Raw genomic sequence first — 26,461 nt, forward strand, 5'->3', positions numbered from 1 at the left:
ACAATCACAGAGCAGGGATTTTAACTTAGGTGTAGCTGAACAGGCTCTAAAAATGAGCCCATCTTGTTTCTCAAGTTTCCATTCTATCTAAGCAATGAAACACATGGATGTAATGTGATAGAAAATGAAGAAAAAAAAATCTAGAGTGTGGAAAATCTTACTTTACAGTGGTAATCTCAGGAATTATCAGTTGGGAATTGACCTCAAGTCTCTTCTATGGATGTGACTGTCTGTGTTTAATGTGCCACTCTCCAGGAAGACAAAAGCCCTTGTTTGTAGCATTTTGCAGACTTTCCTGCTATGAAGACTCTCACTCCCCCTGTCATTACTAAAGGCGGAGCTGGGGAGAAACATGCATTTTGTCCATTTCCTCCTAAGAGTCAGGTTTCTCATGGTCTCCAAACAAGCCCCAGAGACCTTGGACCAGGGACAAAATACCTGCCCCTGCTCTGCAGGAGCACCCAGTGCACGGGAGAGGATGGAGTGTGAGGTAGGCAACTGAGTGGGGGAATGCGAGCACCACCAGGCTATTTTAATTACAAAGTGATGACAGCTGAATATATTCCCTGACTCTGCGGCTAATAGCTTCCTGACCTAGACCTCACTTGCTAGACCCACTCCCGAAACCAGACCACAGTCATCCCCATGGGGCTTCTGTTACTGGCTGGCCATCTCAACAGATGCAAGTCCAACCAAACCCACGTTGCCTATGAGCGTGCAAATGGGGAGGCAAAAAGGAAGACGTGTATGAGATGAATCACAGTCTGCAGAGGGAGGAGTGGGTGTCTGCGGCTGCTCGGGAGGGACGGCACCAAAGGTCACTGTCATGGAGTCTCTCAGCAGTACAAAGTAGTAATTCTGTTCAGCTGTCGTTCATAGCTGAAACTTTTATCAATTCATTTGACACATTAAAAATATTTGATTGGCTGTCCTGTGATGAGGGCAGTGTGTGTGTGCTGAATACAGTATGATTTTTGCAGTTAAACATGTCCACAGCATTTCATCTGCTCCCAATACCATTTAATTCTCACAATTATTGTGCCCACTTTACAGCTGGGTGGCTCAGACAGTAAAAAAATCTGCCTGCAATGCAGGAGACCCAGGTCCAATCTCTGGGTCGGGAAGATCTCCTGGAGGAGGAAATGGCAAGCCACTCCAGTATTCTTGCCTGGAGAATTCCATGGACAGAGGCACCTGGTCAGTCCACAGGGTCGCAGAGTCGGACACGACTGAGTGACTAACACTACATACTGTATAGCTAAGGAAACTGAGTCACAGGACATAAATGATAGTTTCTGAACTAAAACAAACCCTTCCTATAATATTTTCTTGGGTGATTCTAACCTGAGTAGATAGCCCTTTCACATTACACTCACTGACTCTGTACAACTGGCATTAGATTTGCCTTGCCTCAGGGTTCCCTATTATGTAAACTGTTCGGCTGCTTTACTGGCTTAAAACATAAATTGCCACGGGTAGAAACCATGGGCAGATCTCATGAAGCTAAGCTCCATGGAAATGCTCAGGTTTTTAAATTGATTAATAACACTGTATCCATAGGTCCACTAATAGCATGAAGCTCTGGGAATTCCAGAACTGGGAGGAAGTGCCAATAGTTGCGAATGCTTACTACATAGAAAACCCTAAGCAAGACATTTTACATATATGGTTTTATTTAAAACAATATGGTTGATATTGTGACTTCCATTGTAAAGATTTTTTTAAAAGGCTCAGTGAAGTTACGAAATTTGCTGACACATTATCAGGCTGCTGCAAAGCTCCAACTTAAATCCAGGACACTCTGACTCCAAAGGACAACAATGCTGCCCTGGAGGTCATCACGTCCATCCCACTGCATCTCAGAGAGAAGACACCTGAACAAAACTCCAGTGGATGGGGATTGTACCTCACTTGGAAAGTAATCAGGGATCGTAGCTTACTTGGAAAGTAATTCCAAATGTTCCCTTGGTAACATCTTCCAGGTTCTGTTAAGCCTAATAATCAGGAATGAGTTCTTCATGTCTGTCTTAATAATCCTCTCTGGCTTCCATTTCATGCCATTCCCTTTGTTTGGTTAGGTTAGAAGATGGAAAACAGCTGGGTACCATTTCCTAGACAATAATCCTTCTTGGACTGGAAAATTCCTATGACATGATCTCAACTTCCTTTTCTCTGATACAGAATATAGCCACACGCCACTTAGAGTGAAGTCTGTCCTTCCTGATAGGCTTTCCTGCCCAGACAGAACAGCCCCTGTCGGCAGGGAACATGAGTGAGAGCCACCAGCACGACTGGGTGACCCAAGGACAGACGCTCCTAGATCAAAGAGTCATGCTGAAAGCAGCCGTCAGCAATGTCCATGGAGGAAAGAAAGATGCTGGGAACCCGTGTGCAGCCCCACCAGTTACCCACGGTCACCACGGGCCTCCAAATAGACTCAGAGCCAGGGAAGGAGGTGGGGGTTATAGAAGAGGGGGCAAGAAGCCACTAATCTGGGGAAACCATGGGTTGGCAGGCAGCTCCCAGGCCCTGGCACCTGGGGAATAAGGGCAACTGCTCAGAAAACATAAAAATCCAGTGAAGAGCAAAGGAGCGGAGCCTTTCAAACAACAGTGTTAAGTGCTGGGAACCCAGTGGCTACAAAAGGCTTTGCCAAGTGTCAAGTTGGAAACAGGAAAGCTTTCCTGGGCCCTTGGATGCGAAGGCCAGGAAACAAGGAAGGGGAAGCCGGTAAGGAAAATAACAGCCACACAGATGCTTGAGCTGGCCTGGGGAAACCCCTTCTTCCGTTGTTCCAGAAAGCAGAGGCAACAACAGACCAGGAGAGGGCCTGGCCTCCAGGCTGCCACCTTCCCCTTGGGCATGTGGTATGAGGAAGGGCAATGGTGGGGCCAGCTGCCCATTTCAAGAACAAAGCCTGTGCCATTTACCTGCAGATCAAAGTTGGCTCTTAATAAGATATGCGGTTGGTAGGGGCTGAGAGAGAAAGGCTGCCCCGTCATTCTATTAAACAGGGATTAGGGCTAACAGACCAGGTGAGCAGCATGATCTGTGTACAGAAACACGTCCTTTAGGAAGTTAGGACTGTGACTGAACGAATGCCTTTATGAGACACAATCAGCACCCATTCCCTGCAGCAGGGAAAGCATCAGGTCTGTGTTTGCGCGTGTGTGCAAGGGCGTGTGCAATTCTTCCTTGCTGTTGCTAAGATGGTTTCCCCCCTCTCTGGCCTCTCGCCCAATCAAAAGATAGCGGCTGCTCATTGGATGCCTGGCTTTATCGAATGACCGTGACGAGCTGGAGTTGAGCCGCCTCATTGGTTCATTCCTCTGGCCCATTGTCAGGGGAGAGCAAATCAGACACCTAATCAATATTTTGTGAAGTGGCACTAGACTCCTGGCTAAATTTGCATTAAATTTCTCCCTGTCTGTGTCTTTGCACTCAGATAGCATCATATTAACTTCAGAGGTAGAGGGAGAGACAAGCAATCAAGTGCTGTCATCCTTCAGCCACTCTGGATGTATTCCTGAGTCTAGGCAAAAATCTTGGCATGCCAAACATGTGATGGAGGAATTAGTTATAAGCAAGATGTAACTCTCCTGAGCAGAAACACATGATACTAGGCTGGATTAGTAGTGTCTTTCCTAGATGCAAATTGAATGTTATCTTCTTGCTTGCTTGCTTTCTTCTGTCCTATAGCCATTCAACAAATAGTTACTGAACACCTATCTACCCAGCCAGGTTCAGGGGTGGCCCTACTGGGCCACTCCATAGCAAAGCAGGACATTAGATGGCCCAGGTTTATCAAATTCCAAACAAACTGCCTCTAAAGGAAACTGGGCTCTAATCATCATCCATGGAATAAGAGAGGACCAAAGTTCTGCCGTTTGATGTCTCCTAGTGGGAGACACCAGTGGCTCAACAAGTAAAGAATGTGCCTGCAGTGCAGGAGACACAGGAGAGACGGGTTCAGTTCCTGGGTCAGGAAGACCTCCTGAAGGAGGAAATGGCAATCCACTCCAGTATTCTTGCATGAAAAATCCCATGGACAGAGGAGCCTGGTGGACCACAGTCCAACAGGTTGCAAAGAGTCAGATGCGATGGAGCGACTGAGCACACACACAATGGGGAACAGACGTTCTGAATCAAAAGCTGATCTAAGAGGGAGGGGATATATGTATCCAAATAGCTGATCCACACTGTTGTACAGCAGAAACTAATAACATTGTAAAGCAACCATACTCCAATTAAAAAAAAAAGTTGGTCTAGCAACCAGGATGTCTCCAGAATTCTACATAAATCTCAGATAAAGTGTGGGTGATTCTGAGGAAGAGAAAAAAACATGAGGTGACAATAAACTGCCTCTCTTTCACAGGGAAAACAGGAGCACCCATGCAAGAAATCCCACATACCCTCCACCACCCCATGACAGCTCTCCTTGTGTGCCTCCCAGTCTAAGAAACAAAGAGATTGTGTCTCAGTCAAAACTAATCCTCGCATTGATGGACTGGCCCCATTCTCACCCACCAACTCAAGGAGCTCCTGTAATTCTCACCCTCAACTTGCTCTCTGATATCATATTTCCCAAGTTTCCCTCTCTTTTGGTCATTTGCATCATGGTGGAAATATGCTACAATATCCTCATCTTGAAAAATGAAGATAACACAGAAAAAATTCTTTCTGTAGCCAAGGCAGATGTTCAGCTAGAACATGCCGGTACTGCTATCCTGATTAAGAAAAGACTGAGACAAATTTGGATCTGCGGACAAGCACCCACCATCCTGAGCTTCCCAGGTATCCCCTCTCCCACTTTGCCAACCCAGCCTCTCCCCCGGGGCCTCCTGGACATTCCACAGTCCAGCAACCAAAGGGTTGAAGTCTTGATCAGCGGGCCCGCCAGACTCTGCACCAGACTGACAGCCAGAATCCAATGTGATTCATCATTTATTAATATCACATCTGCTTAGACCTTACATTTTCTTCGAGTCATTCTCCCCTCCACCTCCATTACTTCCTTGGCCTTCAGAGCAAAGATGTCCATTCTCACAGTCTCTGTTTCTCTTCCCCTTTTGTTCTGAACACATTCCAATCAGGTCACCTTTCCAATCTTTCCAGCATCACAGCTTTTGTCGAGGTCATCAATGGACCTTCACTTTGCCAAATCCAAAGATCAGTTCTCCATCTTCACCTTATTTGACTTATTAGCAGCATTTGACAGTTAACTACTTTCTCTCCTTAAATGCATCTTACATTTTTTTTTAACCACCTTTCTCATTTCTGATGCACCAATTTCTGAGTTCTCTTCTTTCCCATCAGTCTGCCTTTTTTCTGCTTTGCACTTATTAATTGAAATATAGTTGGTTTACAATGTTCTATTAGTTTCTGGCATATGGTAAAGTGATTCTTTTCCAGACTCTTCTCTTATAGGTTATCACAGAATATTGCATAGAGTTCCCTGTACTATACAGTAGGTTCCTTGTTGTTTATCTATTGTATATATAGTACTGTGTACTTGTTAAGTCCAAACACCTAGTGTATCCCTCCCCACCCTTTCCCCTTTCATAACCGTAAGTTTGCTTTCTATGTCTTCACCAGTCTGCCCTGTGTTCTCCTTTGCTGGTTCCTTCTCACCCTCTTGACCTGTAAACATTAACAGGCTCCAGGGCTCAGTCTTGGGACTTCACCTTCTTTTCTCTATACATCAAGTCTCTGGTGATCTGTTTCCTTGACATGGAATACCATCAACTCTGCATCTTCTCTACAATATCTAATATACACCCCCACATTTAAGTCATACAAAACTATCCTTGATCTTCCCCTCAAAATGGTCCTATTTGCTTCTAGTCTTCATCTCCATTCCGTGAAATATCATTCTTCCCATCACTCAGTCCAAAATCCCTGAACTCATGTTTGAGATATTTTGAGTTCTTCCTCTCACACCATACCACACCACCATCCACCAGCAAACTCTATAATTTCTACCATCAAATCAGATTAATCATGTACTACCACCTCCTACTACTGCCACTCAAGACAAAATCAGTATATTTCCCCTTTATTAATGCAATGACCATCCAAATCATCTTGTGTTCACCTTTGCCCCCTTAACCATCTCTTCTCCACATAGTCACAGAGGCAGAATATGTGTGCATGCTCTTTGCAACCCTATGGACTGTAGCCCACCAGGCTCCTCCATCCATGGGATTCTCCAGAATACTGGAGTGGGTTGCCATGCCCTCCTCCAGGGGACCTTCCCAACCCAGGGATCAAACCCATGTCTCTTACAACTCCTACATTGGCAAATGGGTTCCTTACCACTAGAGCCACCTGGGCAAAATCTCTGTGAATACAGTCAGTTCATGATAGTCTTCTGCTCAAAATTTTCAAACAGCTTCTATCTCCTCCAGAATAAAATCTAAAGTCTACATGAAATATACTAAGCAAAAAGGAGCCCATAGTTTATTAGCTAGGTTCCAGTTTAAATCTAATATATGACCATATTGCAAATATGTTGTTAATCACAAGGAAGAATGGGCAAGGACATGAATTATTTATCATACAAATCTAAAAACAAACACCAGACAAAAAAAAATGTGTGCAACTTAAATCTTATTGGTCAGTTATGAATATTAACTTTTTATTTAAGGACAACATATTTCCCTGCATATGCATTTCCATGATTTCATTTTATCTCTACTGGTAACATAAGCTGACACTTGTTTTCAGTTGTGTCCAACTCTCTGTGACCCCATGGGCTGGAATGCACCAGGCTTCCCTGTCCTCCAATATCTCTGAGAGTTTGCTCAAATCATGTCCATTGAGTCAGTGATGCCATCCAACCATCTCATCCTCTGTCACCACCTTCTCTTCCTGCCTTCAATCTTTCCCAGCATCAGGGTATTTTCCAAACAGTAGGACCTTTGCATTAGTGGCCAAAGTACTGGAGCTTTAGCTTCAGCATCAGTCCTTCCAATGAATATTCCAGGGTGATTTCCTTTAGGATTGACTGGTTTGATCTCCTTGCTGTTCAAGGGATTCTCAAGAGTCTTCTCCAGCACCACAACTCAAAAGCATCATTTCTTCAGCACTTAGCCTTCTTTATGGTCCAATTCTCACACCTGTACATGACTACTGGAAAAACCACAGCTTTGACTAAAGACCTCTGTCAGCAAAATGATGTCTCTGCTTTTTAATACACTATCTAGTTTTGTTATAGCTTTTCTTTCAAGGAGCAAGCATCTTTGAATTTCTTGGCTGCAGTCACCATCTGCAGTGATTTTGGGGCCCAAGAAAATAAAGCCCGTCACTGTTTTCATTTTTTCCCCATCTGTTTGCCATGAAGTGATGGGACCAGATGCCATCATTTGTTTTTTGAATGCTGAGTTTTAAGCCAGCTCTTTTGCCTTTCTCTATCGTCTTCATCAAGTGGCTCTTTAGTTCCCTTTGCTTTTTGCCATTAGGGTGGTATCATCTGTATATCTGATGTTGTTGATATTTCTCCCGGCAATCTTGATTCCAGCTTGTGCTTCATCCAGCCCGGCATTCCGCATGATGTGTTCTGCATCTAAGTTAAATAAGCAGGGTGACAATATACAGCCTTTATGTACTCCTTTCCCAATTTGGAACCAGTCCGTTCGTTGTTCCATGTCCGGTTCTAACTGTTGCTTCTTGACCTGCATACAGTTTTCTCAGGAGGCAGATAAGGTGATCTGGCATTCCCATCTCTTTAAGAATTTTCCACAGTTTGTTGTGATCCACAAGGCTTTAGCATAGTCAATGAAGCAGAAGTAGGTGTTTTTCTGGAATTCTCTTGCTTTTTCTATGATTCAAGGTGTGAGCAGTATGAAAAACTGACAGTAAATCTAACTTCCAACATATGTAGTGAACATTCAAAATATCTGTTGAATAAATAAATGCTTAGATAATGGACTTATTTCCTACCTGTGATACTATGATGATAATGAGAAGCAGGAATTGAGTATCTACTGTATAAAGTATGGTATTTTATATATTTAAATTACATTTTTACTCCACCAACTTTATTCTCTCCATTTTAAAGATACAGTAGTAGTCTTGTGGCTCTGAAAAGTTGAATATCTTTCTCAAGGTATCATAATAAGGGGCAGGGTTTGCGATATGAACAATGATCTATATGGCTTCAATGCCTTGTGTGTTTGCCATGGCCATATCATGATGAGTTGTTGTACATCTATGATGCAACATTATCATATTCTCATCAAACCCCCATAAAAAAAGTGAGAGACAGACTCCTTGCTCTATGAGAAAGGAAGGTATAAAGTGTTAGTCACTCAGTTGTGTCTGACTCTTTGGGACCCCATGGACTGTAGCCCGCCAGCTTCTCTGTCCATGGAATCATCCAGGCAAGAATACTGGAGTGGGTTACCATTTCCTTCTCCAAGGGATCTTCCTGACCCAGGGAGCGAACCTGGGTCACATGGATTACAGGCAGATTCTTTACCATCTGAGCCACCACCAGGTAGAGGGAAGGGACAGAGAGGACATGCTAATTTCAAACAAGCTCAAGGTCAAGCAAGGAGATAAAAAGCCTAAACTTCTGCTCCCTTCTTCCAGTATATCCTCACTGGAGTCTTCTGCTATCTTACCTATACGTTTCTTAGCTAAGTAAATTGTACTCATCTACCCTTTGAGTTCCAGAACAGATTCCTTAGAGTCTATAGTTCTATAATTTTTATAGTTTTATTAATCACCTTTCTCATAAACAGTGCTTTAAAATGCCAATTTTCTAGGAATATAATGCTATTTTCTTTTTTTTTAGATATTCTTATGTGGGCCATTTTTTAATTTTTTATTAAATTTGTTACAATATAGCTTCTGTTTTATGTTTTTTGGTTTTTTGTCCACAAGGCAGGAGGGATCTTAGCTCCCTGACCAGGACTGAAACCTACACGCCCTGCTTTGGAAGGCAAAGTCTGAATCCCTGGACCATCAGGAAAGTCCCTGTAATACTATTTTCTAGAGATTCTCTGACACCCTTGGGAAGCTGAGTCTAATTTATCAATCTTCTAATGTCATATTTCAATCAGTTATTTGCTGTGATCTGAAAAAATCTAAATGAATTCAAAATTTGTGCAAGTGAACTTGCATACTCTGACACAATTCAATAAAAAACCATATTGAATGTGGTAAAAATTCCCTAGATTTTTGAGAATCAAAATCTATTATTAACCATTAACTAATTATGATTTTCCCCCAAATTAGGGTTTCCCTGGTGGCTCAGAGAGTAAAGAATCTGCAAGCAATGAGGGAGACCTGTTTGATCCTTGGCTTGGGAAGATCCCCTGGAGGAGGGCATAGCAGCCCACTCCATTATTCCTGCCTGGAGACTCCCCATGGACAGAGGAGCCTGGCAGGCTATATGTAGTCCATGGGGTCACAAAGAGTGGAACAAGACTAAATGACACAGTCACAGCACAGCACCCCCCCACCATTGATACCCAACATGTCCCTTTCTGTCAGTAGCCTCTGTGTTGAATGATTCCTCTGTGCCCAAGAGGAAAAGCCCAAGAGGGGAACCCTGTGGAGGAGACAAGAGGAGAATGACAGTGCGCAACTTCGGCCAAAAGAAGATTGACCCACAAAGCCAGGTAACTCTGAAGCCCCAGCTGGCTAAGTGAATCAAAATGAGCATTTAGTCATTAGGAAAAGCATAGCTTTATTTCAATTCTCCAGGGAGAAAAATTCATACAAAGTTCTGCAACGGAGTCAACATGGAACAAATAAAACAAAGGAACGATCATTCAGTCATTCAACAAGTACACCTGCTGTCTTTATGGGGCTGTTGTCAGTGTTACAAAGAAAAACCCTTTGTGAAATGCTCCATTGTATCTACAAGTTGTAAGTTACAGAGTCCCTTTGAACTCTGCGGCCAGGCAGTTCTGCACTTGTATTCTTGTACATCCTGCTGGAGGACCCTGGAAAATCAGGGTTAGAGAAATAATAGTACAGTAAGTAAAAAGCAGAGACATTACTTTGCCAACAAAGGTTCATCTAGTAAAGGTTATGGTTTTTCCAGAGGTCATGGTATGGATGTGAGAGTTGGACTATAAAGAAAGCTGAGTGCTGAAGAATTGATGCTTTTGAACTGTGGTGTTGGAGAAGACTCTTGAGAGTCCCTCGGAATGCAAGGAGATCCAACCAGTCCATCCTAAAGGAGATCAGTCCTGGGTGTTCATTGGAAGGACTGATGCTGAAGCTGAAACTCCAATACTTTGGCCACCTCATGTGAAGAGTTGACTCATTGGAAAAGACCCTGATGCTGGGAGGGATTGTGGGCAGGAGGAGAAGGGGACAACAGAGGATGAGATGGCTGGATGGCATCACCAACTCGATGGACATGAGTTTGAGTAAACTCCGGGAGTTGGTGATGGACAGGGAGGCCTGGCGTGCTGCGGTTCATGGGGTCTCAAAGAGTCGGACACGACTGAACAACTGAACTGAACTGAAGTATCCTTGTAAGCAGAGTCCGTGGAAAGAATTTAAATGTATATTAACACAACAGAGAACATGAAAACAGGTCAATCTCTTTTAAATGAAGTGCTAAGATGTTAGGGTGCTTAGAAGAAATATATTGAGACAAAGGTAAGTCCAGTGGTTGCACAAGCTGTGTATTAGTAAGTTCAGCTCATGGTTCAGGAACCCAAATAAATGCATTTCTCAAAAAGAGGGGAGCTATCCCGCACCCAAGGTCAGGGGCGGCGGCCGAGAGGAGCTACCCCATGTCTGAGGTAAGGAGCCATGGCTGCGCTTTGCTGGAGCAGATATGAAGAGAGACCCCCACGTCCAAGGTAAGTGAAACCCAAGTAAGATGGTAGGCACTGAGTGAGGGGATCAGAGGGCAGACAGACTGAAACTACAATCACAGACAACTAGCCAATCTGATCACATGGACCACAGCCTTGTCTAACTCAATGAAACTAAGCCATGCCGTATGGGGCCACCCAAGACGGACGGGTCATGGTTTCCATTGTTTCCCCATCTATTTCCCATGAAGTGACGGGACCAGATGCCGTGATCTTAGTTTTCTGAATGTTGAGCTTTAAGCCACTTTTTTCACTCTCCTCTTTCACTTTCATCAAGAGGCTCTTCAGTTCCTCTTCACTTTCTGCCATAAGGGTGGTGTCATCTGCATATCTGAGATTATTGATATTTCTCCCGGCAATCTTGATTCCAGCTTGTGTCACTTCACGGCAAATAGATGGAGAAACAGTGGAAACAGTGGCAGACTTTATTTTTCTGGGCTCCAAAATCACTGCAGATGGTGACGGCAGCAATGAAATTAAAAGACACTTACTCCTTGGAAGGAAAGCTATGACCAACCTGGACAGCATATTAAAAAGCAGAGACATTACTTTGCCAACAAAGGTCCGTCTAGTCAAGGCTATGGTTTTTCCAGAGGTCATGTATGGATGTGAGAGTTGGACTATAAAGAAAGCTGAGTGCTGAAGAATTGATGCTTTTGAACTGTGGTGTTGGAGAAGACTCTTGAGAGTCCCTCGGAATGCAAGGAGATCCAACCAGTCCATCCTAAAGGAGATCAGTCCTGGGTGTTCATTGGAAGGACTGATGCTGAAGCTGAAACTCCAATACTTTGGCCACCTCGTGTGAAGAGTTGACTCACTGGAAAAGACCCTGATGCTGGGAAAGGCTGAGCGCAGGAGGAAAGGGGACGACAAAGAATGAGATGGTTGGATGGCATCACCGACTCGATGGACATGGGTTTGAATGAACTCCAGGAGTTGGTGATGGACAGGGAGGCCTGGCGTGCTGCGGTTCATGGGGTCTCAAAGAGTCAGACACGACTGAGCAACTGAACTGAACTGAACAAAAAGTAGGCTAATTCTTATTTGGCTGAAATTAATTCTGCAGCTGATTATTCAGAAATCAATCCATTTTCTTAAGACACTCTAGAGATACAGTAGACGCTATTGCCTTTGTACAGTATTGTTAAAATGCTTTCTTGTATTTTCCACATGTGTGATCCATGATCATGGAATTACTGAGAGTCACATTAGAGCTGTTTTTCCAAAGATTTCTTATCTTGTTTTACCAGTGCTGAGTACAGAAAGAACTCTTGTAGGAAGTCCACAATCTAAATCAAATGGCCTCACAAATGGGAACACTTCTACAGACAGGAAAGAAATTACCAAGACAGCAAGAACCAAGTGCAGAGACATGTTGGGGACCTACCAACTCAAATGACTCAGAGTTGGAAAGAAGTTAGGTAGGTTCTGCCTGATGCTCTTGGCTCTTCCATGCAGGCTGCAGGACCCTACAGAGGAAAGTTTGAGAACCACTGATCTAACCTACCTCCTTGTTTCTCAGAGACAGAAATCAAGACCAAGAAAAACAAAGCGTTTCATCCAAAATCACATAACCAGTTGTTGCTAAGGAGGACTAGTTTCCTGATTCCCAAGATTCACTTTTTCTCATACCAGACACCTCTCCATTTCAGAGTCTACTGAAATCTCCCTGCCCGCAAGATTTCCTTTCTATTTCAGGCAACAAGGGCAGGCCAGCTTGGGTTCGAGCCACCTAGGGCCATTTGTCAGTGCCAGCCGCCCACCAGGCCATGCCAACCCTGGCATCTGGTCCTGCTCCCTAGCACTTATGCTTTTTTGATTAAAGGGCTGACATGCACAAACAAACCATAACTTACGCACGACATGGTTAGTGAGGAGAGGCCAAACGTGGACGCGTGCTGACTCATGAGGTAAGAAGGAGTCAGTTAGCAAATTTCCAGTCTTGTTTGTCTCTGGTGACAGGTACATAAATATTGCAAAGGCTACAAAGAGCCCTTTATAACTCTTAACTCAAAATATTCCTCAACCCCATGGCAAGTTTAACAAAACTTACGTTATCCCATGTTGGTTAGGTGGGACTGCTTGCGGGCCAGTGGGTTATAGTTATTTTCAAGTCTGAGTCAGGACTGACTGACTCAGTGAGAGTTGCCAGGGGCAGCATGAGGGAAGACTCTTAGTGGCTCTTTGTAGAACACCGGAACCACCTATTGGCTCTGACTACCTGTGACTGTATATGACTTTATCAGCTCTCTTCTTGGGACAGACCTCATTCTCAAGAGGCCCCACCAAGATAAGATCTGAAAGACCGCCACCAGCAGCATAATCTGGGACATGCACTGTCTTCCTCAATTATAATCTGGTTGTGGCCATGCCATTGCACTAACAAGTTGTATTTCCAGGAATAATAAATAATCTGGGAAAAATGAATAAAAAGTATCACTGCTCAAATTGAGGTCAAGTGCACTGGTGTCAACTGGGAGCTCGGTTAAGTGGATGGAATCCCAAACCTCAGCCCAGACCCACTGCATCAGAAACTCTATTCTAGCAAGACCTCCAGGTGACTGTATGCACATCAAATGTGGTAAGCACTGATCTAGAGATAAAGATCTTGACTTTGGCTTCTCCATTAGCTCCATCTATAAAGTTCTGGTAAGGGAACTGCCCCTGGTTCTCTGGGCACTTAAATGGAGAAAGGATCCCCAAAAAATCCAATGCTTCCTTAAAATGTTTTTTTTTTTTTTTTCTGCTCCAACAGGATGATCACCTCCATTTTTTCCCCCTCTAAACATAAAAAAACAGATATGGTTTGGATCATTTTGAGGAGGAATATGCACCATGGAATGTGATAGCCAAGAGTAAATATACATATTTGGCATTAAAGTACCTCGGCTTCATTTCTAGATATCCAGGTAGCCACCAAGTCCTTTACCTCTAGAAGATTTTAATCTGAGTCCCGCCTTCCATCGCTGTCTCTCTACTTTAACTCAGTTCCTCCATCATCTGTGATGGGGGCATTATAATCATCTCTCAACTGCATTCCTGGTCTCCTTATGTAGTCCATTGCATCCTCCAAACTGTCATCAGAAAGAATATTCTCAAAGGCAAACCTCACCATATTATCTTCTGGTTTAAAGTCCTCTAATGACTCTAATAAAGTCAATACTTGCAAGTTTTTGAAGCAGGGTCTCTGATGACACTGCTTTCCCAGACCTGCCCAATTCTGTTTCTCCCACTTTTACCCCCTCTCCTATACGTGTGCTCCATGCTGCTCCCTAAGAACAAGGTACCTCTCTGCTGGGAATACTCTTTCTTTCTCTGCCCATCAACCTCTTCTTATCTTTTAAGGCCACGTCATTCTTTTTATCCCCTCTGTGCGGCTCTTCTTGACCATGACTCTACCACCGATGGAGAGCTGATCATCCTTGGAGCTGGACAGCTCTTCATCTTTTATCTACTTCATCTATTATCAGCATGTCTACTGAACTGCAGTGTTTGTCAGCTCGTCTCTGTCCCTGCACTGCTCCATGAGTCAAGAACTATGTCCCATTATTCTTTGGTATCTTGAGGATCAAGTGCTATTGTCAACTTACAGTAGGAACGCAATGACAGTCTGATGAATTACATGATTAACCGAATACAGTTACTGTGGAAAATAGTTATCACTTTATCTCTGAGAACTGTGAAAAATACACAGCAACCACAGATCTTGTGGAAATATTTTCAGTGGATTAATCTTCGAGATTCTCCAATGGTGGATATTAAGGAATTGAACTGGTATTAGTAGTGAGAATAGCTATTATGTTAGCTCTGCCACCACCTTAAAGGGAAATGAGCTACCTCAAATCATTTATTAAACATCTATTTACCTGTACAGATCAGCAGAATTATAGCCTAAAGCAGAGCCAACAGCAAATGTGGACATGAGCCACTCTCTCTGGTGGTCATAGAGCCCTATGCTTTTGGGCTGGATGCTATTGTCAAAAGGAGAGCATGAGCTAAACTGCAGCTAAGCTGAGAGGTGAGCTAAACTGGAGAAGACAGTTTTAGAAAGTGGGTCTCAGCCTCTGCTCCCCCATATGCCCACAATGGGCTTTATGGGATGTTATGCTTCAAGCTCAGCTCAACTTGTCTCCAAGATCAATGAAGTCCCCGAGCGGGAAGAATTCAGGAGTGCCAGCTCAGCATCACTGCTCAGAGCTCAAGCTATATCCCTACCCTGACTTCTACCTCCCACTCCTGCTACTGAGACCCAGAAGTCACCTCATCCTCCAGTTTTTGCTCATGAAAACAGTAATAATAATGCTATTTCACAGGTTAATATAGCCTGACCATGTGCACCAGTCTGGGTCCTTCATGTATTAACAAGTTTAACCTTCATTCAAACCAATTTACTAGGTGCTGAATTCTTTTACAGATGACAGAAGTAGAGACCTAGAAAACTTTTTATCTATTGCTTGCATCTTGGTTTCTCTTGATTAGGGACTCTCCATTTACTACAGATGGTATGAGTTAACTTCTTTGCATCTCCTCACCCCTCAGAAAATATGATCTAAACTTGGAGGTGGATCTGCACATCCTCTGTCCCCAGGCCACATGCCTCCTGCCACCTCCCAGTCTGGTCATCCTATTTTACTGATTAATCTGCTAATTCTAGCCTTGTCCTAAGGACAGTTACAGGGTCATTTATTTTCCACTCTATTTAATATGGGTACTTAATGCTGTTGGAAGCAAACTCAGGGTGTGTCATATGGATAAAATGCTGCGTGATGACAGGCAGCCACACTATATAATATCTGAATTAGGGAAAGAGGAAAGACATGGCGCTTTTTGTAAGAGGCACGTGAAAAGATGTTCAACATTGCTAATTATTAGAGAAACACAAAACAAAACTACAATGAGATATCATCTCACATCAGTCAGAATGGCCATTATCAACAACATTATTAACAACAAATGTTGGAGAGGGTATGGAGAGAAGGGAATCCTCCTCCGCTGTTGGTGGGAATGGAAACTGGTGCAGCCACTATAAAAAACAACATGGAGATTCCTTAAAAAACTAAAAATAGAGCTTCCATATGATCCTGCAATCCTACTCCTAAGCATATATCCAAAGAAAACCATAATCTGAAAACATACATGTACCCCAATGTTCATAGCAGCACTATTTACAATAGCCAAGACATGGCAGTAACATAAATGTCCACTGACAAAGGAATGTAAAAAGAAGACATATATATATATATATATATATATATATATATATATGCATATATATATAATGGAATATTACTCAGCCACAAAAAGATAATGAAATAATGCCACTTGCAGCAACATGGATGGACTTCAGTTAATGTAGTCACTCAGTCATGTCCAACTCTTTGCAACCCAATGGACTGCAGCACACCAGGCTTCTCTATCACCAACTCCCGAAGCTTACTCAAACTCATGTCCATGGAGTTGGTGATGCCATCCAAACATCTCACCCTCTGTCATCCCCTTCTCCTCTTGCCTTCAATCTTTCCCAGCATCAGGGTCTTTCCTAATAAGTCAGTTCTTCTCAACAGGTGGCCAAAGTATTGGAGCTTCAGCTTCAGCACCAGTCCTTCCAATGAATATTCAGGATTGATTTACTTTATGATTGACTAGTTTGACCTCCTTTCTCTCCAAGGGACTCTCAAGAGTCTTCTCAAACACCACAGTTCAAGAGCATCAATTCTTTGGAGCTCAGCTCTGCTTATGGTCCAACTCACATCTATACATGACTACTGGGAAAACCATAGTTTTGACTAGACGGACCTTTGTCAGCAAAGTAATGTCTCTGCTTTTTAATATGCTGTCTAAGTTGGTCATAGCTTTTCTCTCAAGGAGCAAGCATCTTTGAATTTCATGGCTGCAGTCACTATCTGCAGTGATTTGGAGACCAGAAAAATAAAGTCTGTCATGGTTTCCATTGTTTCCCTATCTATTTGCCATGAAGTGATGGGACTGAATGCCATGATCTTAGTTTTTTGAATGCTGAGTTTTAAGCCAACTTTTTCACTCTCCTCTTTCACTTTCATCAAGAGGCTCTTTAGTTCCTCTTCACTTTCTTCCCTAAGTGTGGTGTCATCTGCATATCTGAGGTTATTGATATTTCTCCTGGCAATCTTGATTCCATTTTGTGCTTCATCCAGCCCAAATTTCACATGATGTACTCTGCATATAGGTTAAATAAACAGGGTTACAGTATACAGCCATGACGTACTCCTTCCCCAGTTTGGAACCAGTCCGTTGTTCCATGTCCGCTTCTAACTGTTGCTTCTTGACCTGCATACAGATTTCTCAAAAGGCAGGTAAGGTAGTCTGGTATTCCCATCTCTAAGAATTTTCCACAGTTTGTTGTGATCCACACAGTCAAAGGCTTTAACATAGTCAATGAAGCAGAAGTAGATGTTTTTCTGCAATTCTCTTGCTTTTTCGATAATCCAATGGATGTTGGCAATTCAATCCTAGGTTCCTCTGCCTTTTCTAAATCCAGCTTGAACATCTGGAAGTTCTTGGTTCACATACCACTGAAGCCTAGCTTGGTGATTTTTGAGCATTACTTTGCTAGTGTGTGAGATGAGTACAACTGTGTGGCAGTTTGAACATTCTTTGACATTGCCTTTCTTTGGGACTGGAATAAAAACTGACCTTTTCCAGTCCTGTGGCCACTGCTGAGTTTTCCAAATTTGCTGGCATACTGAGTGTAGCACTTTAACAGCATCATCTTTTAGGAGTTGAAATAGTTCAGCTGGAATTCCATCACCTCCACTAGCTTTGTTCGGAGTGATTCTTCTTAAGGCCCACTTGACTTTGCACTCCAGGATATCTGGCTCTAGGTGAGTGATCACACTATCATGGTTATCTTTGTCATTGAGATCTTTTTTGTATAGTTCTTCTGTGTATTCTTGCCACCTCTTCTTAAAATCTTCTGCTTCTATTAGCTCCATGCAGCTTTTGTCCTTTATTGTGCCCATCTTTGCATGAAATATTTCTTGGGTGTCTCTAATTTTCTTGAAGAGATCTCTAGTCTTTCCCATTCTCTTGTTTTCATTTATTTCTTTGCATTGGTCATTTAGGAAGGCTTTCTTATCTCTCCTTGCTATTCTTTGGAACTTTGCATTCAGATGGATATATCTTTCCTTTCTCCTTTGCCTTTCACTTCTCTGGAGGGACTTAGAGATTGTCATACTGAGTGAAGTAAGTCAAACAGAGAAACAGAAATATCATATGATATCACATATGCAGAATCTCAAAATAATGATATATAAGTGAACTTATTTACAAAACAGAAACAGAGAAAAAAACTTATGGTTACTTGGGGGGAAGGTTACAGTTAGAGAGTTTGGGACTGACATGTACACACTGCTATATTTTAAACGGATAATCAACAAGAACATACTGTATACCACAGGACTCTTCAATATTATGTAACAACCTAACTGGGAAAAGAATTTGAAAACTAATAGATACATGTATAACTAAATCCCTTTGCTGGACAGCTGAAATTAACACATTGTTAATCAACTATGCTGCTGCTGCTGCTAAGTCACTTCACTCCAACATAAAAAGTGCATCACTTTGCTGACATTTCCCTAGACATATATCCAGGCTCCATAAACGTTGTCTGTAATAAAACACGGGCTGTCCATTAACAAACTGCAGTAACTATGCATAATAAGACACAAGTCATTACTGCTCCATTACAGGAAGGGGGCATTAGTGGAAACACCTGGAACAGATTTGGGTTTTTTGTCCCTAACAAGTCTTTTCAATGAACAGTATGCTCACTCACTCTCATGTCTGTATAGCTCAGATAATAACAGCTCTCTGTTTCCTGCACAGACCTGAGGTCAATGTCGCAAGAAGCCGTTTGGCAATAATTCCCCTTTCAGACAGTTAGGTGATCAGGTAGGAGAGAAGATCTGCAAAAGCAGAAGAGGGAACAGAAGCTGTCCACTACCCTGGGCTTGGACCTGGTAAACAGATCCTGTTTTTTCCTGTTATTTCCAAACACGTGTGCATAGGAGCACATATCAGTGTCCTCTGGAGGACTCTGAAAAACACAGATTAGATTTCACTGTGCTCCTGTATCTCTCTAAATCAGAACCTGCCTGCTATGGCCTGGAGATGTAGACAGAGATTTAAATAGGTAATTTTAAGAGGAGATTCTAATACATATTACCGATTAGGAAATATCACTAGAATTGTTATCTAGGAAAAGCAAGAACACTAATAGCATATATATTTTGCTCCAGTAATATCAAGAAATATAAGTGAGATGTTGATAAACTAATCCAAAAGCCTCAGGAACAGAGAAAGTTTTCTTAAATTTTGAGTATTCTGATCATGTTGCAATGGACTCTGTAAAAATCTCACCAATGATGACTTCTTCTCAAACAAATCTAATTTGGAATATAGGTAAGAAATGAATGTGCAGCTGACTCTTGTGTAAGAGAAACATAAAAAATTCTTAGATAATAGAGATTTTAAGAGTATAAGTACGAGTTTGAGAGAAGAATCATGGCAAGGTGTTTAATTATCGAGGTGTTTTTTTTTTTTAACTGATCTAGTACCTTTAAATTATAATTTAATTTACAAGTATTTGCTGAGCACAATTTGAGGAAGGGCTTAATTTGTCAACTCTAAACTGATGCTGCACTGTAAACGTCCAAATCCTCAAAGGCAAATTTTCCAAAGTCACAACACTGACCAGATGTTTCTTCTCTTCGGCTCCCCTGCTGATGACAGAAGTTGCCTGAATCCGGAACATCACCAAAGACAAAGCTCTGACCCTGTGATGGATCGCTCAGGTCTTATACAAGCAGGACCTGCACCAAACTGCCAGAGCTTTGGGTCTTTTTTAACTGAGACAGGTCATTAAAAGAAATGAAAAGATGTCTTCTGGAGCTTAATTAAGGAAGTTAATTCTAGGCCCCATCACAGGCCCATTAACCTTTCTCTGTCCCTAAAATATCTTATGTAATGTCAAAAAGAAGCAAAGATGGGAAAAGGAGCTGTGTAATTAAACCTACTTAACCTTAAAATGGAAATGTGTCAAGGGATAGACACAATTGGTATAAAGCTCCTAACCTGTATTTATGACCTCAAAACCCAGAACCCACATGCCTCATTTTGCTATCTCATTCTCAATTCCTTTGCCACGGTGTTGGAGAAATTGGCTAACTTACTTATCATATCTGACCTGGACCATGAGAAGTTAGTTCTGAAAATGCTGGAAGGGCAACCCTATCCTGGCATAAAGAACAATAATATTGTTGATGTCTATAAAGATGTTTTGGGGGCACAGAACATTTCTAAAGCTCTCCAAGGAGATGGTTTTCTCTGACCCAGAATACTTTTCTTCCCCATCCTGGAAGAATGTGACCAGGTTAGGGTGAGTTTGATTCAAGATTGAAGAGAATCTGACATATTTGCATTTTCTTTCCTGAAGTACCTAGTTATAAATGTAGATTCTTCCAGAATGTCAATGGAGTCTGAAAGGGCAGAGGCATTGCAAGAACTTGGCAGACCCTTGCAAAGGAAGTGTTTCCAGGAGGTTCCTGCTCCACTGGGGAGAATGATGGGCTCCACTAAGGAACCATCTCGGGGCTGGGGAAAGCGGATAACAGTTGTGTCTGTTCTGCTTAGTCACCTAACTTCCACTATGTCCTGGGTTCTGGGCTATATTAACAGGGAGAGGAGTATTTTCCACTAATCCAAAAACCATTCTGAAATGCTACAAGTTCCAAAAATGACCAAGAGCAGTCACTCTTTATGTGGCATCAGGACCACGCACACTACAGTTATCCCTGATGACGGATTCTCTAGGGACCTCTCAATATAATGTCTAATATCAGGGTTCACAGAAAATACAGGACACCTGTATTTTTATTTACTGAGTCTGGCAACCCTGCCTAATGTCCAAATGGTAATCATCACCCATCACCATAAAACAGAACATTTTAGAAAGAACTTGGAACCAGACCTACTGCCTTGTTTTATTTATGAGAAGGTTGAGATTATGGCAGAAAGTGAAGAACTAAAGAGCCTCTCAATGAAAGTGAAAGAGGAGAGTGAAAAAGTTGGCTTAAAGCTCAACATTCAGAAAACTAAGATCATGGCATCTAGTCCCATTATTAGTTTATGGCAAATAGATGGAGAAACAGTGGAAACAGTGGCAGACTTTATTTTTCTGGGCTCCAAAATCACTGCAGATGGTGACTGCAGCAATGAAATTAAAAGACACTTACTCCTTGGAAGGAAAGCTATGACCAACCTGGACAGCATATTAAAAAGCAAAGATATTACTTTGCCAACAAAGGTACATCTAGTAAAGGTTATGGTTTTTCCAGAGGTCATGGTATGGATGTGAGAGTTGGACTATAAAGAAAGCTGAGCACCAAAGAATTGATGCTTTTGAACTGTGGTGTTGGAGAAGACTCTTGAGAGTCACTTGGACTACAAGGAGATCCAACCAGTCCATCCTAAAGGAGATCAGTCCTGGGTGTTCATTGGAAGGACTGATGCTGAAGCTGAAACTCCAATACTTTGGCCACCTGATGCAAAGAGCTGACTCACTGGAAAAGACCCTGATGCTGGGAAAGATTGAGGGCGGGAGGAGAAGGGGACGACAGAGGATGAGATGGTTGGATGGTATCACCGACTCAATGGACAGGAGTTTGAGTAAACTCAGGGAGCTGGTGATGGACAGGGAGGCCTGGCATGTTGCAGTCCACAGGGTCACAAAGAGTCAGACATGACTGAGCAACTGAACTGAACTAAGCTGAACTGAGATTCAGAGCTTTTGGGGGTGGGGAGAGGGCTGTTTGTTCTTAAGTTTCATAGCTACTTAGCGACAGTATTTGGACCAGAATCCAGACAGGTTTATATCCACTATCCATGCCACTTCTCTAATAACAATGCAATATTATTTTTTTATTGTTGTAGTTGTGTTGTTTAACTAGACTTTGCAAAAATTTGTTCATAAATCTGAAATTTATTGGGCAGAACCTGTTCAGGCCTCTCTACTAAATTCTGTAGACAGACAGAAAATAAAAGAAGTGAACACACTCTGCCCAGATCTTTAGAACTTTCATAGTATTAATTGGTAAAGTGCTAAGGAAAATAACAAGTTTTAAAAATCTTAATACAGGCAAAGGGTCAAAAATATTTTTTAACCCAATTATAAAGATACTCTTTTTTAAATACTATTTAAAAAATTTTAAACCACTGTACCCCTTCATCAGTGTGAATAATTCATGCTGGTATTCCAGGCAAAGTGTCATAAAAACAGCCAAGTCTTAACCAGCCATAGCTCACTGTTCTGCAAAATCAGTTAGGGGAGATTATTTAAAATCCACCTGGAATATGCCACATATGTGCAAACATGATCCCTTCAGAACCTTCTTTGTACATTTTTGCCATGAGAAGACATGGGATAGGTACATATGAAGACATGGGTGGCAGCAATGGCCTTTGCTACTATCAATATATTCAGGATAAAGCTGCTCCTCTCTGGCCATCTCATGCTACTGAGCACATCATACGTGCTAGTACCCTTCTTATTTACCATGAGATTTCTCCAGGTCGTTTTCTCTTAGGAATAACTGATTGTGTGAAGAAAGTGAAAGTGTTAGTTGCTCAGTGTCTAACACCTTGTGACCCCATGGACTGTAGCCTCTGTCTATGGGATTTCCAAGGCAAGAATACTGGAGTGGGTTGCCATTTTGCTCTCCAGGGGATCTTCCCGACCTAGGGATCAAATGTAGGTCTCCCGCACTGCAGGTAGATTCTTTTTCTTTTTTTTTTTTCCTGAAGACAGATTCTTTACCAGGCTCAGGTGTCCTGCAATGTGGGAGACACAGGTTTGATCCTTGGGTAGGGAAGATCCCTTGGAGAATGGAATGGCTACCCACTCTAGTATTCTTGCCTAGAGAATTCCATGGACAGAGGAGCCTCACAGGCTACAGTCCATGGGGTCACAAAAGAGTCAGACACGACTTAACAACTAACTGATTGTGTACCTCAATAAAAGTGTAGTCTTGGACTTTGAAATAACACAGGCAACACATAAATACTAATACAAATACTAATACAAGTGAGTTTAAGACACGGATAATACTGATACTAATTCAGCTAGAAATTCAGATTTTATTCATGTTTTTAAATAAAGAATTTACATTTTCAGGTGATCAGTCCCGTGGACTGAACTGTATCCTCCCAAATTTCATAGGATGAAGCCCTAATCCTAAGAGTATTTGGATACAGAGCCTTTAAAAAGGCAAATAGGATCAAATGAAGTAACAGCAGTAGAGCCAGAACCCACCAGGACCAGTGTCCTTATAAAAAGAAGACAAGATGTCAAGGATATGTATGCACAGAGAAAAGGCAGTATGAGGACTCTGCAAGACAGTGAACATCTGCAAACCAGTGAGAGAGGCTGCAGAGGAAGCCAACCCTGCCAGCACCTGGATCTTAGACTTCTAGCCCCCAGAAGTCTAAGAAGATAATTTTCTGTTGTTTAAGCCACTCACTCTGCTTTTTGGTATGGAAGTTCCAGAAGACTAATACAGTCAGAATATCTCTTGTGAGCATCAACCAAATAACCATTGGAGTGCAAGACAGATGAAAGCAAGGATTCTATCTCATGCCTGTGACACTCGCAAGGCCTCGTATAGCACCCAGCATATACCTGGTACTTAACAAATAGCTGACAAGATAGAAGAACAAGTGAATGGATTCAGACTGATGCCCCATAGAGCTCTATTGTCCATACAAATGGACCTCAATACAAGGTTGGAAAAGCAGAGGCTTCAGAGCCAGTTAGACTGGTTTCATTCTTTACTACCTGTGACCATGGAGAAGTTTCATAACCTTCCTGGGTCTTAGGTTCTCATCTGTAAAAACAACAATAGAAGTCTTTTATCATTTGGCTGCTGTGAAGATTAATTGAGGTAATGTGCCTTACATGTAACAAGCCCATGTAAAGTCACGGCTGCTATGACAGTGATGCTAATGACGGTGAGCTTCATCTTTTCATTCATTTATTCATTCAACAACTATTCATTGAGCAACACCCTTTCATGAACCCAGTATCATTCCCAGCATTGAGAATAACAAGGGCAATAAGAGAGTGGATCATATGTAGAGACATGGATGAACGTAGGGTTTGTCACACAGAGTGATGTAACTCAGTAAGAGAAAAACAAATATCGTATATTTATGCGTTATATGTGGAACCCAGAAAAATGGTACAGATGAACCTATTTGCAGGGCAGGAATAGAGGTGCAGACGTAGAGAAGAGATATGTGGACACAGAGAGGGAGGAAGAGGGTGGGACAGATTGGGAGATCAGGACTGACATATACACATGATCAGGTGTAAGACAGAGGGCTAGTGGGAAGCTGCCGCACAGCACAGGGAGCTCAGCTCAGTGCTACTGATGACCTAGAAGGATGGATGGGGGAAGAAGGCTCAAGAGGGAAGGGATATTTACACACACAGAGCAGATTCACTTCGCTGTACAACAGCAACTAGCCCAACAGTATGAAGCAACTATACTCCAGTTAAAAAAGAGACAGTGTCTTAGCTCACACATGCCTTACATTATAAAGAGAGGGATCAAAAATAACATGTAAAAAGACAATAATTTCAGAGAGTGGTAAGTGTCCACAAAGAAAATAAGACAGAATCATGTGATGATGACCATGTACAAGAGTGCATGTCCAAGGGCGTAATTGGTGAAAGGCTCTCTGAGGGGGAGATATGTAGGGCTGAGTCCCAGATGAGAAGGAGCAGTCAGTCTGAAGAGTGTCTGAGGGGATGAGGGAGTATTCCAGAGAGAAGAGTGGTACCAGCGGATTCATGGAACAGAAGAAGGCCGGTGTGACTTCAGGTGGTGATGAAAATGGAGAGAGGGAGAAGGTGAAGTCAGAAATATCAGCTGGAGCTGAATCAGGTAGGAACTTTCAGGCCAAGGTGAGGGGCATGGGTTTTCTCTAAATGCAATGGGAAATCTCTGCAGGGTTTGAAGCAGCTATGTGACACGGTTTGATTTATACTCACAACAATGTTCTGCTACTCTGGGAGGGGGTGCTGGTGATAGGAAGCCGTGAGTGGAAGCAGATAGGTGTTCGGGAGTCCTGCCGAGTGTCCAGGGGAGACAGCGTAGTCTTGGCTTAGACTAAGGTGGTGGTCAAGATGAAAAATGGCTGAATGGCACTGTTGTGAAGGCAGGTGGACAGGGCATCTGATGGACTGAATGTCAACATACACAAAAATGAGAGGGACAAGGATGAACCCAAAGACGAAACTGGGGAACTTAAGTAACCAAGTGGGATGGTGCCATTTATTGTGAGCAGTTGAGGGTAAGGAGAGGAGAGAATCAACCCTAACCCCAACTCTGTCTCTACGTATCAGTAGAGTTCATGCAAACTTCATGGCATAGCCAGCAGAAGCCTGTCTGTTGAGAAAAACCACTGGTATTTGGCATTCAATATTTCACATCAATCAGGTTACTTATCAATTCATTGACCAACGCTAAGCCTTACACTTCAAGTGGTTGCATAAAAAATGATCTGACTGAAGCTTGGGTTTTTCACTGGGCTGTTGTTCTAGGCTTTGGTTTTCTTCCTTATGGAATGAAACTTTTTTTGTGTGTTCACTTTTAAGTATTTTCCAATTGAACCGTATCATCTCTCCTCACTCTGAAGAAGCAAAGCCAGAAACAGAGGCATCTCCTAAGAGCTACAAGGATGGAACAGCAGACAACAGCCAATACTTGGAAATTATATTCCTTGTGTAGAGTTCAGGTTTCTCACTATTCCTCATTCCTCTCTTTGCTCTGCACCTATCTCTTTTCAGCATCAAATTCACTGCATCATCTCCTGCATGTAGAGTCACATGACTGCCACTGGCTGTCTTTAATTAGTGTGTGGTACTGAGCATCATTACGATGTTGGTGGTGTTAAATTCCACTGTATTCAAATATCACAAGCTGAAGTCACAGCTCATGACAGCCACAAGGAAGCAAGCCTTGAACTAAACTGGGAGATAATTAAAACAGGCAGGAGTGGAGATTGTTCATACTGGCCTCTCCTGCACTCCGACCCAACCACTCTCTTTCGGGGTCATATCTTCTTCCTTTGTCTTATTCATTTTCTCTCCAGCAAAGGTTATTCTGCAGCAGGCACCTAACAAGGATGACAATCTTATGGGTAAGAAACAAAGCAAGTAGAAGCACAAAATGTTTGCTCTGAGAAGCTGCCTCTGGTGGGTTTTAAATCATTGCAAAATAAAACCAGGATGAGTTGCCCTGAGAGGCAGCAAGTGTGCTTTTTAAGATCAAAGACTTCATTAGTCTTCATATTGTGTCTACAGGAGAGGGAGCAGTTTTCTTTTTCCATTTTACCAAACAGAGAAGAGACACAAATAGTAGCTAACTGAAATTCACTGATATATGGAAAAGATGATATTCTTTACTTGGGCAAATGTCTCAGTAATACGCAGCCACCAGACATATTCTTTCTCACTTATTTTGAAACTTACCTACCCATTAACCTCCACTGTCTCTGAAGCTTAAGTAAGTGCAAACAGC

At 42.4% G+C, this 26,461-nt stretch overlaps 1 protein-coding gene across 12 annotated transcripts in view; it reads right to left on the bottom strand.

The window, feature by feature from the left end:
• LOC122449730 overlaps positions 1-26,461 on the bottom strand; it is a 366,628-nt gene that overhangs the window by 142,795 nt on the left and 197,372 nt on the right. The window contains exon 1 of one of the 12 annotated variants that reach the window (XR_006272004.1): positions 23,713-23,731. The exons of the other annotated variants lie outside the window; for them this stretch is intronic. The gene's annotated coding sequence lies outside the window, so the exon portion shown is untranslated. Of the gene's footprint in view, positions 1-23,712; positions 23,732-26,461 lie in introns of those variants that run through there. 12 annotated transcript variants of the gene reach the window in all.

This window comes from Cervus canadensis, chromosome 11 (assembly GCF_019320065.1).
Source record: "Cervus canadensis isolate Bull #8, Minnesota chromosome 11, ASM1932006v1, whole genome shotgun sequence".
Lineage (NCBI taxonomy): Eukaryota > Metazoa > Chordata > Mammalia > Artiodactyla > Cervidae > Cervus > Cervus canadensis.